We start from the raw sequence: 14,044 nt of genomic DNA on the forward strand, positions 1-14,044 counted from the left end.
ACCTCATGGGAAAGTGGCTAAGAGTAGTAATGAAGAGGCATTTAACAAAATAAGAAAAACAGATGGCCAATAAGTGTCAAAAGTGATAAATCTCATTTGTAATCACACAAATGGAAGAAAACATCACAAGAATGCATTTTCCAAATATTGGTTTGAAAAACTTTTTGGAACAATAATAACCAGTGTTGGCGGGAGTGTGCGGAAAATGGCCCTCATTCCCAGACTGGAGGGGCTGTAAATAGGTACATATGCGGAGGAGCTCAGCGATATGTATCAAAATCCTTCCCAGATACACCCTTCATATTGTCCTACTTCCAGGAGTTTGCCCTTAGGGAACGAGTAGATAGATGCACAAAGACAGAAGCACAAGATTGCCCACTACACTGTTGTTTATAGCAGCAAAAACTATCCAAACTTCTCAGATGACTGGCAAAATACATTCTATATGAGTACTATATAGCCGTTTTAATGGTGCTGTGGATGGTAGTTCTATATGTACTTATTTGGAAGGGTGTTCAGCATATGTAAGTTGGAAAAGCAATCTAAAGAACTGTAGGTACAATATGAATCAAATCTATTGAACAAGGACTTATATTTATAAGAGAAAAACTTGGAATCAATGTTGCAGTGGTTGTCCCTGGATTATTTTAATTGTGCTTCTGTGGCTGATTATCTGTATTATCTAATTCTTCTACAGTGATTATGTATTGCTAGAGGTTTTTTTTATCTCCCATTTTGGTGCACAAAAGAAACCATAGTTACAGAGATTAAAGGTGTTTACTGGCTGAGCTCTGGTGTAACGTGGGAGCAAGGCAGGCAAACTGAAAAGGCAATAATGAGAATGACTGTCAGGGGATGAGCCATTTAGGGAAGCATGGTCCCTTTGGAAAAAGCAGGGTCCCCGATGTTTACCAAGCTCCAAGTCCCGAATGCCACCAAGGATACTGCAGATCCACAAATGGGTAGAAAGGTAGTTTACCTTCTGCCTTCACCAGCTGCCATTTAAGGGACACAGGCATCAAGTGTCAAGCACAGCATTTGCCTGTATTCTCTCATCTAAGCCCAAGGACAACCCTGGGGGATGGGGCTCATCCCTGTTTTACAAGGGTGTGGTTAGTGGGTGCAGGAGCCCAGATTTGAATGTAGTCTTCTTGATCCCTCCTCCCTCCAGGCCCCTTCACTCCTTTCCTAGCTCCCAGTGAGTCCTGCGTGTGAGCACAGCCTCCTAGAGGGAGGGACGGGCACTGTCTCCCAGCAACAGGCCCAGGGCTGGACAGTGTCCCTTCCAGAGCCTTTTCCCGTGAGCCCTGTGAGCAGCGGAAACAGGCAGTTGGCCCTGTCAATCCTGTTTATTTTGCAACAGGTCTGAGGGGTCTGGGTTTTGACAGTAGAGCCCCTGCATGTTCCCACAGCAACCTGGACGTGTCCCAGCCATGTTGTGAAAGAGCCACAGTCCAGCTGGGGAGCAAGGTCACGGTTCCACATTGCATGCCATGGGAGGGAAGCCAGGCATAGGCCCCTTGTAAGGCACTTGGGACTTTGTAATCTGTGTTTGCCGCTGGGCTTTTTCACAGAGCAGCTAGTTTGAAGGGCTCTGTGCCCAGCAGCCCCGCCCCAATACCCTGCCAGCCCCATTTCAGCCAGAAACAATGCAAGAGCCAGAAGCTAATAGAGGGCGATATTGCTATGCATTTCGTAAGTAGCAATTCAGAACATCCTTGGGCTCACATGCAAGGCTGTGCAGGTTGTACCACCTCCTGGGCTCCTGAGGGCGCTGTTTGCATAGACTGGGATGAAGGTCTTCCTGCAGTAACACTAGCACAATCTATTTGGGATCCAAACAACAACTCATATATCCAGAACTCACTTTTTCAGTGACCTCAACTATACCGAGCACAAACAAGAACTAGATGGGAAGCAGAAAAACCTTCTGAGTAGAAATACAGATTTCTAAAGCCAGCATTGTAAAATCACTCATTTGCAAGCGAATCAGGCCCTTAGTCAGAGCAACTTGCTCTTCTCTGGTACATCTTCTATTTGTTATAACAAAGTGCCACAACTGGGTGGCATATGAACAACAGAAATTTATTTCTCACAGTTCTGGAGACTGGAGGTGCCAGCGTGGTTAGTTTCTGGTGTGTGCCCTCTTCTCGGCTGCAATCGGCCAACTTCCCATATCCTCACATGGTGAAGGGCAGGGAGGTCTTTGTGGTCCCTTTTATAAGGGCACTCATCCCATTCATGAGGGCTCCACCCTCATGACCTAATTACTTCCCAAAAGCCCCTCTGCCTAATACCAACACATTGGGGGTTAGGATTTTAACATATAGTTTAGGGGGACAAAAACATTCAGATCATAACATCCCTAAAGTCAGTATGGTTATATAGTTTTCCAGTCAACAGAGGGGGGGGGGGTTTGGAAAGTAGTTGCCCCTCCCAGGGCCTTTTTATTGGGCCTGTGCACCTGTTCTGCTGCCCCTTATCACCTGGGAATATTGGGTAGTATGGACTCACAAGTGTCCTTTTCTTGGGAGAATTGTCTTTGGCAGAAGCAGGGGCTGGTTTAGAAACATCCCCCCATCCCCATCCCAGACAGCCTACAGCCAATGACCAACTGACATAGGGGCACAAAGGGTCAGCTGCCTTCCCTCAAGATGCAACCAACTGGGGTGTAGCTGACACTCCAGAGCTTGCCAACTAATCAGCCTCCAGCTGAGACCACACCCTTGCTTAGCTTCCCTCTGCTCTGCACTGCTTTCTTCACTGCCCTTCATCCAAAAGCACTCCCTCCAAAAATTGGATGTGTCTCAGCCTCTAGGAAACAGAGCTAGAACTGAGAGCTCAGAAGAGAGCAGCTGTTGGTGCACAGCCACCACCCACTGTTTTCAAGCCAGACACTTGGTGTCATCTTTAACTCCCCCCCCCCCTCACACCAGACAACACATCGATGCTGTGACCCGCAAACCCAGCGCCTAATCTTGAGTCTGTCCACCCAACCTCAGGCCACCATCATTCCCCACGGGTCTTGCTGCTACCTCTTGAGCTTCTCTCTTATCTCTTCTCCTCTTGTCACTCCCCTAGTCAAACTGCTCAATGACTTCCGCTCCATTTAGAATACAATCCTCCCTGACAAGACCAGAATTGACGGGGGCTGCTGACCACCATGCCCATCTCTCTGCCATCCTTCACCCCTTGTGAGTATCTCGGTCATATGCAGGAATCTCTGGTACCCTGGGCATGCTGTCTGAAAAGCTCTTTCCTACCTCTGCTTACTCTACTCCTTCCTGTCCTTTCTTCAAGGTGGGGCTTGGTTATCATTTCCCACCACAAGTGCTGCCTAGACCTCTGTGTGTGTCCCCTTATCCCTATGTCCTCTATCGAGACAACTGCTTGTGTTTTGGCCTGCCTCCTCATGTACACGAGGTCAGGAATGTTTTTGTTCATGGTGTACAACAGGCACTCGGCAGTTTTGTCTGTAATAAATGAATTCAATGACAGTGGGTGGACTGATTTCAAGAACTCAGAAAGCGTAGCCATCTGGGGCCACTCAGTGTGGACAAAGAGCCCTGCCCATTCACCCCATGTTCCCTAAAGCATTCCTGCATCAGAGTCCAGAAGAGTCTGTTCTGACACAGAGAAGGAGAAAGCAGCAGGTTCTCTGGGAAACTCCAGCGTTAATAAGACAGGTTCCAAGTCTCTGCTCTGGTCACTCTGGTCTTGAAGAAGCAATAAGTTGTAGCTCAGGCCTGCAGTTCTCTGTCTGAAACACCCCTCCCCAGGCACCTGCCTGGCCTGCTCCCCTACCTCCTTCACATTGGAGGTGACTCAAATGTCTTGTCTGTCTCCTGGTAGACTGCGAGCCCCATGAGGGCAAGGTTTCCGGGCTTTCCCCCATTTCGTTCAGCGCTGTACCGGCAGTTAGCCCAGTGCCTGGTAAACAGCGGGCACCCGGTAACTCTTTGTTGAATGGGTATAGAAGATCAAAGCATGTAGCTGAGAATGGACATGCAGCCAGAGAACGGACACGCGGACAGAGTGATGCAAATTTGGAGATGAGATTCAGGAAGCATAAGGCCCAGAAGCGTTGAAAGCTGGGCTTGGCAGGCGGTATGGTGACGAAAGACAGCTTGGTGAAGACAGATACACAGTCTTGGTTCTAACCCTTTATTTTCTCTATCAGTGAAAATGATCTAAAACCCGAAAAGGAAGATTATGTAACAGTATATTTTAGCTCTGAGATACTCATGAGGGAAGACAAGCTGCTTTCTTCAATTTCTCTCTATCAAATCAAGCCTCATCCTACCCTCCGTCCAGGGTTAGCAGGAGATCCAATCCCCACGATTTTTGTGGAGGTCTCTTTTCCGCAGGGGTGTTCAAGAGTCCTTGGGGGTGGGGGCAGTGCCTCCTTGCCTTGGCCCAGCCATGCATAAGAGGGCATGAGGCCCAGACAGCACTCTCACCCTCTCTTCCAGACCTGGCCACAGACCCATGTTCAAGAAAAGGAGGAAATAGGCAGTTGGCATTGAAGGCTTTCCATCAATTCAGATAAGCAGGTCCAAGCAAGGGCCTCCCAGGGAGCCAGGGGAGGCATATTGGGGGCATAAAGACAGTCAGAAATCTTTGAGAAATCATAGAGAATGATGAGAGGCAAAGGGACTATAAATATGCAAAGCTGGGTAACATAACAAGGTGGATACCAAAAATTACACAACAATGAATGTGATCTTGAGTCCCAACAAACGTCCAGGTTAAATTACCAAACCGATGGCGTGTTATTAAGCTGATGTTTCATGTGCACTAAAGAGAAGAATGATTTGGGGGAGTTAACTTCTGTCCAGTTAACCTCACATCTCATTAACTTCCTTGATAAATTGAAATGCATGATAAGAGAGAACCTTCATTTTGGCAAGATGATTTAGGAGTCTCCTTGGTACTTATCTCTGTAGGCAAGTTCGGGGAATGTTGGCCAGATGAGTCATCCGTACTGCGTACATGGTACACTCCCTGTGCTAGACACTGAAATCACAAAAATGAATAAAACATGGTCCTTGCCTTGGAGAAACTCAGACCGGTGAGTGAGACAGTTATGTAAAGAAATAACTATGATACACTTTGATAAATGCTGTATTTGAGTCATTTACCCTGTGCTGTGTGACAGTACAAGCGTGACTCTAACCGGCTGAAGAACACTAATTATTCAATGTCAAGTTGGAGAGAGGTCTCTACTAATGCCCCACAAAGGTCTGTATCAATTCTATGTTGTCCAGGCTCTTTTCTTAAAACTTACATGAAGACATCAAAGTTATGTTGGTCAAATTGCCAATGACATCAATTTGGAGGACAGCTACTGCATTGGTTGTGGATCAGGTACAGAAAAACCTCTAAAACCTAGAAAAGTTATGTGAAAATGAAAAGATAAAATTGAATAATAAAAAATGTAAAGGCTCCACTTGTATTCTGACCTGACTTTAAGAGAAGTTCGTCAAAAGTTTCCAGAGGGTTTAGTAAAGGCCTTAGTAAAGGACTGCTACAGGCTGAATGAGCAGTTAGGAGGCCACAATAATAGCAGTGCGATATGTAGAACAAAGGTGTTAGTTCCATTCTATTCTGTACGGATTATACTGCTTCTGGAATATTGTGCTTTATTAACTTAAGGTGCTCAAGCAGGGTGGCAAAGAGTCCTTGAAAACTAAGAGGTAGCTGGAGATCCAAGGATCTGGGGCTGCTCCATTCTGACAGCATAGTAGGAGTCCAAAAGGAGACTCTTCCTCTCCATTCCTCCCCCAGAACCAAGGGGTTCATTCTGGTCACAGCCCTCAACATATGAAGTAGTGGGATCTAGAAATCACTTTCTAGCTCTGTACTAAGGGCCCTGCTCTACTCTGACACTGTAAGCCAGCAGCTCCTTTTCTTCCTCCTACAAGGAGGGATGACGGGCTTCCTTTCACTCAAGTCTCTTGGGTACCTGGAAGTTTCCCTGTACCAGTTTCCTTAGCTTCAGCTGGTGCCTGATGCTGGCTCCCTGCTCCCTCTCTTCCAGTTCCCCATTTCTGACGATCAGGCTCTGATGCTTTGCCCTCCACCAGTCACTGCAGACGAAGCCTCTCTGTTAAGCTGGTCTTGAGTTGGCACTGTTCTGCTTTTGCACACCTGTCCTTTCCACCCTGCCCCAATCGCTGCTTCCTTGGATCCTGATGGCTGCTGCCCCTGGATGTGCCAACCTCCAAACTGATTTCTAAATGTTAGCTTTCCTTCTGCCTCATGCCTGCTCCAACCAGTTCCCCTGACACATGCAGGCATGCAATCATGGGTACACAGCAACTCACCAATTCCCCTGCCTGGCTGTTCTCCCAAGGCCTCACATCCAGAGGGCTTTGATCTTTTGTGCCAGGAGTAAACTGGCAGACAAGTAAATATTTCTCTGTGGCAGATTTCAGCTCAATAAGAGAAACAATGCTGCTAAGACTGGCTCAGGAGTGTTGTGGATTGGATTTCTATGCTTGTGGGGACTTAGACCAGGCCAGGGTCCCCAAATCTGGCTGTACACTAGCTTGTTTAACTGCAGATTCCAGGGCCCACTCCAAACGTACCATGTTAGGATTCAGAGTGGGAGGTAGGAATCTATATTCTCAGCAAGTTGACCGAATTATTTGCTACAGCTGGTCTTGAGACTGGCATCTGGATTAGATGATTGCCTCCAAAGTGAAGGTCACATTTATGCTTTTTCATAATGATGAATCTGAGAGGTCAGGAAATTTTTCAAAATGTGAAAGAACTTAAAAAGTTAAGTTTCAGAGCTCCTCATTCCTTAACACTGTCTCGAAATCAGAATGACCGTTCTTCATGTTAGGGGTACTCTTGCTGCTGGGGATCACTTCCTGTCTGTGCAGCAACTGGAAGGTCAAGCATACGAATGCCAGGCCTTTCCAGAGGCTGCACTTCTGGAGTGCTTACGTGGGGAGGGCCCCTAGGGAACTGGCCTGGCCTTGCCTCGTGAGCCCCCGCTTGGCCATGGTCTGCCTCTGTAGATTCTGGAACAGCCCCGAACATCTGCTCTCCTCTCGAACTGGGGAGGCCTAGAGGTGAATCCACGGTATGGGGCTGGGAGCCAGCACATGACCAACAACTGTTCCAGCTGAAGGTGCAGGAGATCAGACCCCCACCTCCACTGGCAGATCAACCACCCTCCTCCACCTCACAGCCTGGCTGTGGCTTTCCTTCTCCCTAAGGAAAAGGAGTTTTGAACTCCTATCATTTGGTAGCTGAGACCAGCATCACTCTATAGTCATATATATTTGTGTGTGTGTGTATATACACATAAATCATATGTGTACCTGTCTGCCTCTCTGCCTATAATATGTGCCACTTATCTGACCAATACCTAACCTTTCTGTCAAGGGCGTACACTCTCTCTTTTTCAATATATCACCTTGCCACAAATGAAATTTTTCCCATATCCACAAAGAGGCTAATAATAACATTATCCATAGTCACAACAGAATGATTTTACTTTTTAGTGTTACAGTTCATCCCACCATACATTGAGATTGGATAAACATATGCAAATAAATGAGAATACATTTCATTAGCACTGGATTAACAGAAACAACTTTTTTTAATCCTCATTCGAGGATATGTTTATTGATTTTACAGAGAAAGGAAGAGAGATACAGAGAGGGAGAGAGAGAGAAACATGGATCGGTTGCCCCCGTATGTGCCCTGACTGGAAACTGGGAATCAAACTTGCAACTTATTGGTGTTGGGACAAAGCTCCAACCAATGGAGCCACCCGGCCAGGGCAAAAGGAACAACTTTGTTACTGAATGAGCCCAGAGCAGTTGTAGAAATAGGTACAATGACATCCATGTTGGGTACAGAGAGAGGACAGGCAGAGGAGGAAGAATGCAAAGGCTTAGATGTCCCAGCAGGTCTCCCCGGGAATGAATGTGTGTTCAAAAGCCAGCAATCCCACAACAGCTGCTCAGGGCCATTAATGCCCATGAAATCCACCTACCATAAATCCTGGGCCTTGGTGGGGTTTATTCATGAATTAAGAGGCAAAACAGGGATTTATAATATCAAAGTAACACACCAAGAGAGTCAGAGACTTTTTGGTGCTTTTGAAAAGGCAAAAGCATGTGCAGGGTCCTGCTCATCCCACCACCTGCAGGACAGGGAAGGTGTGGTGCCCTCCCTCTGTGCCCTGCCACTTTAACGTCTGTCTCAGCACTGGAGAGGTACGGCACATGGGACCAGGTCAGTGTCACATTCTGTCATAGCATCACTGATCCACAAGGCGTCAGAAGAGCAGACAAGCTGTTCCCGCTGGTCTTTGAGGCTCCTTGGCTGCCTTTAGCACTTACCCTTTTAGGCAGGTGAGAGCCCAGTCCCACAGGAGCTGTGTATCACTCTTGCCTTTGGGGAAATCACATTTATGTTTGTCACTAGTTTTATCAGCCTGATCTGTGAGTCATACTGAATATCAGGCAGATCCCAGGCAGCAATGGGAGTGTGACTCATCACTCCCTTGCGGCAAAGCAAGTATGTTGTTTTGAGGAGGGACAGGGGTGATGGTGTGTGGAGGGGGCCTGCCATACAGGTAACTGCTGCAGATCCTCAGAACAGTCCCCTTGCCCTAAAATATCTTTGTCAACAGGAGATGGTGGTGCCCGAGTTTCCACCATTACAGTTAATGGCTTCACAAAGCCACTGCTCAAATGGAAGGAGTAAGGAATTCATGCAGTAATTCCATGAGTACTTGTCTAGTTCCAGTTAGTCTATAAAAGTAGCTAAGCAGATCTAGCGGAGACCAAGAGCAGGTATGCTTTGGTACAAAGGAGTCACGGCCATGGGTGTGGCTTGGACGAAGCTCGCACCTGCGTCTATGCAGACCCAAGGAGATCGGGGCCAAGGGCAACTAGTAGGGGGTGGGGCAGAGCGGGGTTGGGCGTGTGGGTGCAGAAGGAGCAGAATGGGTGACAACAGGCTGGGGGGCTCGAGAATAAGTAATTTTCACAACAAAGGTGATGGACTTCACTAGCAACTTCTATCTGTTAAAATGAGGTAGAGGAAAATGCAAGCAGAATTGATTTAGAAAGTAGAGCAAAATCACCTTGATAAACAACTAGAAATCTTCTGTTGATTGTTATGCTCAGGATCTGAACAAAAGAGTACCGCAAATTCAATCTCTGCCTCCTTTAAAGCTTGCCAATCAAAGAGAGACATATAAGTAGGGCACAGAGAGCAGGAAAAAGCATCTAAAAGTGAATGGGCAGAGATATTTATAGCATGTGTAACTCTGGAATTCACAGCTGCAGCCGGCAGCACAGCTGGGAATGAGCTGGGGGCGGCCCGGTCAGGCAATCCATCCTTCATTCAGCCCCTCAGCACTCAGCGTGCTGGCCAGGTGCCGAGCCCAGCACTAGGAATCTTGAGGTGTATAAAGAAGAAAAAATTCCAGTTCTTACTGTCAGGGAGACTACCAGTTAAAGCACACACATAACCCAGTGGTAACAGCACAGATGTGAAGTCAGACAAGCTGCCACCAAAATTTAATTTCATGGTGCCACTCTGAACAACTCTTTCCTCTTTTGTAACAACGGGCAATAGCATCCACCTCCCAAGATTGTATAAACACTGAAGGAGTCAATAAAGAGTCCTAATGCAATGACTAGCCTAATAAATGTTAGTTTCCCTCCTTTCTTCCACAAATTACTCTAATGCAAGGCAGAAAGTTATGTGTCACAAGAGAGGTAAAGAAAAGTGTTGAAAGTCCAGAGAATGGAGGTGCAATTATTTACAGCTAGGGGAGCTCAGGAAAGACTTAATGGAAGAGGTGGCATTGAATTTGGCTTTGAAGATTTAGAAATGCAGAAACAGGGGAAGAGGAGTTGCAGAGGAGGAAAGTCCAGGGGGAGGGGAATCGCTGGAGCAGCAGGTAATGTTGGGAGAGAACCAGGGGCCATGTCATGGATGGCCTTGCTGCTAGGCTAAGGTTGATCTTCAGGTACAATCAAAGGTATTTGAAGGGGAAAGGTGAGATTAGTTAAGCTTTCCTTTATACATATAAATCTTACAGCTGGGTTTTTATCAATTGGAGAGGAGTTCTTATCAATTCTAGAAACTAAAAGTTATGACAAAAGGTAATGATGGTCTAAACTATGAAGGAGAAATGAATAAAAGGTAGCTGAGGGATTCAATAAATAGAATGTTTGGGTGAAGAGCAAGAAGGCACCCATATCTGTATGTGTACCTCAGTAACTGCAAGGACGGTTGGCCCTTTAACAGAAACAAGAGAAACACAGAAGGCGGAGAAGTGAATGTCAAGCTGGTGAAGTCTCTTCTGGACTACTCAGACTTCTGAGGAGAAAGGAAGTTCAGGCAACTGAGATACTGAGTTAGAGCTCAGAAGAGAGGTCCCATGCAGAAAGATCTGTTTGTGAGTCACCAATGTCAAGAGTAGAGATGATGATGAAGACAAAAGGAGAGGGCTGGGGTCAGAGCTCTGGGGCATGGACATCTTGAAGGTGGGGGAGGAAGAAATGGGAGGAGGAAGGAGCACCAGAGGGACAGAGGACGGGACAGTGCAGCTTTATGGAAGTCAAAGAAAGGACAGCTCCTGGCAGGGGGGGAGGTCACTAGTGACCAATGGTGCAGGAAGGCTAAAGAAAACAAAGGGAAGAGTGGAGGTTTGGCCCTGCTCGCCTTGGCTCAGTGGTTGGAGCGCCCACACACAAACCCCTGTGAGAGGCAACCAACCGATGAATCTCTCTCACACAGATGCTTCCCTCCCTCCCTCTCTCTCTCTTTCTCTCTCTCCCTCCTCCCTCCCTTCCACTCTCTCTGAAGATCAGTGGAAAGGGTGTCCTTGGTGAGGATTAAAAAATAAAAGAGTGGAGGTTGCAATTCAAAGCTCATCGACGGCATCTCTTTCATACCCTTATTCATTTTTGTTGATGGATTAAAAAAAAATTTTTTTTTGCACTTTTGGATTTCACATGGACAGCTTTTGTAACAACAACAAAATCACTAATGATCTTGAAGAGGTAAAACTCAGATTTCCAAGGTTGAAGAAAAAGTCTGAAGCTAGAAGCATAGTGATGATTGTAGACTGATTGCTCTTTGAGACGTTTCCCAGCCAGAGAAGGAGAAAGATGGAGCTCGAGCAAGTGCAGAGCCAGGGGAAGGTTGCCGTGATGCCCTACGGCCCTCCCATGCTCAGGAGAGCTGGCTACGAAATTTCCAGGAATTCTGTGAGCTGCTTCTTAAATTGGCTTGAAATACTCCCGTAATACTGCAGAAACTGGCAAATGCTACAAATCAGCCACTTCCTCTCACCCCCAGCCAGTTGTACACACTTCACTGTTAAGACGGAGAAGACAAGCATGCTTGTAGGCTGTGCGGGTAAATACAATGAAGAGGGAGAGATTGAAACGTGGGCTAAGGTGGAGGGATGGGACACTGGGCGAAGGGAGGGGAAGCAGTGCCAAGGTTTAGCGAGGACCAAGGCATCACCACGCCAGGCGGGGATACTGAGGTCATGAAGGATGTGGGATCACAAGGACAAGATATTGGAAAGGTCATTGCGTGGACGCAAATGAGAAAGAACCTTCTAACCTACCCAACTTATCTGAGCTAATAAGCTTCAACTCCATGTCTCAGTAACCAAAAGAAATTAGTTCAAACTAAAAAAAAAAATGTGTGTGTGGGGGGAGAAATAATTTTAAATGAAGCTGGAAAGCCAAGCCTTCATTGTGTTATAGCACTTCTTTGGGTTTTGTGCTTAATGCCTTAGAAATTCCGTCCGTCATTGCCAATGTTGAGACTTGTGGTGGTGATCCTGTTTTATAAAACCACTCAATCAGAGAGAAAGAGGGTGGGCAGGAAGAGATTAACCAAAGAACTTATGTGCTTAACTCATGGGTACAGACAATGGTGTGGTGAGGGCTTGGGGTGGGGGGTGGGTGTGGAGTGGGGGGAGTCAATGGGGGAAAGAAGAGGGACATCTGTAATATTTTCAACAATAAAGATAACTTTTTAAAAGTCCCATTATCCAGGAGAGGAGCTCAATCACCCAAAACAAGAAGAACTGGACAAGAAGGCACATATGAGTTTGAGTGAACATCACCCTCAAATACAACACTCTGCCTTTTCTTACCCAGGAGAAAATGAACAGCCCAGGTTGACGCGACCGCAGCCATCAGAAGGCGAGGCTAAGTTTTGGAATGTGGTCCTGTGGAGACTGGAACCCTAAAACATATTTGAAGTTTCTTCTCTCAAATAAGATGTGTGAGATCTGCTCTTTTCTGATACTCTTGTGAGATGTTTCTTGACCTTTCAGAATTTTTATTTAATTTTAAAGGGTGTTACAATAAAGTACATTTTATCCTAAATATATTTAACCTTCGTTATAGGTTTTATTAAAGTGTTCTGGGTAGGTTCACACACATGCACACACAAGAAAAGAAAGTACAGGAAGGGTGGGAGAGAAAGAAAAAAAAGACAGAAAGGCAGAGAGGGGGCCAATAAGAATGTCTTACCAGCTTGGGGCTCAGGCACCAGGTGTGAGTTAAGAACACCCTGTAATGGCCCACTCACATCTCCCAGGATCTCTTCACACACTGTGGAAAACTAAGGAATTTCACAACATTTCAGGGCTGATTGGAGAAGAGAGCTACCAGCTGTTTCCTCACTTAAGACGCCAGTCCCACAGTCTCCCTTGCAATGTCAGAAATGTCAGGCCCACTCTCAGGCAAATATCTCAGGAAAGACGTTCTCAGGGCAGCTGAGGACACTGGTGCCATTCCCTTGGCATCAATAGTGTCTTTGACTAGTGCCCTCGGCCCCCTGCTGCTGAGATCTCCAGCGGGAAATACTTTGCAACTCTATATGATACATCATCTGGCCCATAAATAAAAGCCTGCTTTGCTTTCCTTTGAGGATAAACAGTGTCCTAGTGGATGGAGAAGGGATGTCAGTTCTCAAAGTCAGGCGGAGTCCAAGATCTTGGACTCAAAGGTCAGGGAAGGGTCAGCTTCTTTGACTGAAAGTTAAAATTAAGGAGGCTTTCACTATCATAGCTCAATGGAAATTACTTGGAAAGTGACATGCTATGAAAAGAAGCAAAAATGGCAATGCAAAGAGAAGACTAATAGTCATAACAGAATCTAAAAAATGTGAGGGAGGTGTAATGAGATTTTCTCAGTATGTCCCTTGGACTGTCCCAGGCAGGCGGGGAACATGGTGTCTGCTCTCTTCGCTGTCTTAATGTGAACTGATCTCTGGTATCCTGGTTTATAAAATGGCGTAAATCTGTGTTCACCAGGATTTGAATAGATCTATGTTGTAAGAAAATTTTTGAATCTTAAAACAAACAAAAAAAAGCAATAAAAGTGATGGTTAGTATGCACTGAGACTTTACCATGTGCCAGGCCCTGTGCAAAGAGCTCTGTATTCAGGGTCTGGTTTAAATTTCAGCACAGCCGTGTTACTTCCATTTCCACCATCGTCACCTGACTTTATAGATAACAAAATTGAAGCTTTAGGAGGTTAAGTAGCTTGCCTCAGGTACTTAAGTAACAAAGCTGGGATTTGAGTCTGGCTCCAAAATCCCTGCAATCAATCACTTACTGAGACCCTGAGGCTCAAAAAAGCTGAGTGTAAAGACACAAAATAGAGAGATCTTTGCAGAGCAGAAATCAAAGCCCCCTTCTGTAAATGAGATTCTGTGTAAAAATCACTTATTTTTCTGAGTCTTGGGTTTTGTACCTGTATAATAAACTAGTAATATCTACCTAGGAGGATTAGAGAAAACAACACACATGGAGAGCCTGTTCGTGTGATGTGGGCATTCATTAGCCCATTGGGACCGAGACCCCAAGTCTCTCTCTCCACTTCTCACTCTCTTGCTCATTTGTTCATTCAGTCAGTCAGTCATTCATCAACAAGTTTTTGAGGACTTATAATGTCCCACTGTTCTAGGAGCTAGGGATATAACATGAAAAGACAGTCCTCCCCCTCACAGAGTTCACTGTCGAGTTAAGTG

The sequence above is a fragment of the Miniopterus schreibersii genome (genome assembly GCF_964146895.1).
Source record: "Miniopterus schreibersii genome assembly, chromosome: 2".
In the NCBI taxonomy this organism is placed as follows: domain Eukaryota; kingdom Metazoa; phylum Chordata; class Mammalia; order Chiroptera; family Miniopteridae; genus Miniopterus; species Miniopterus schreibersii.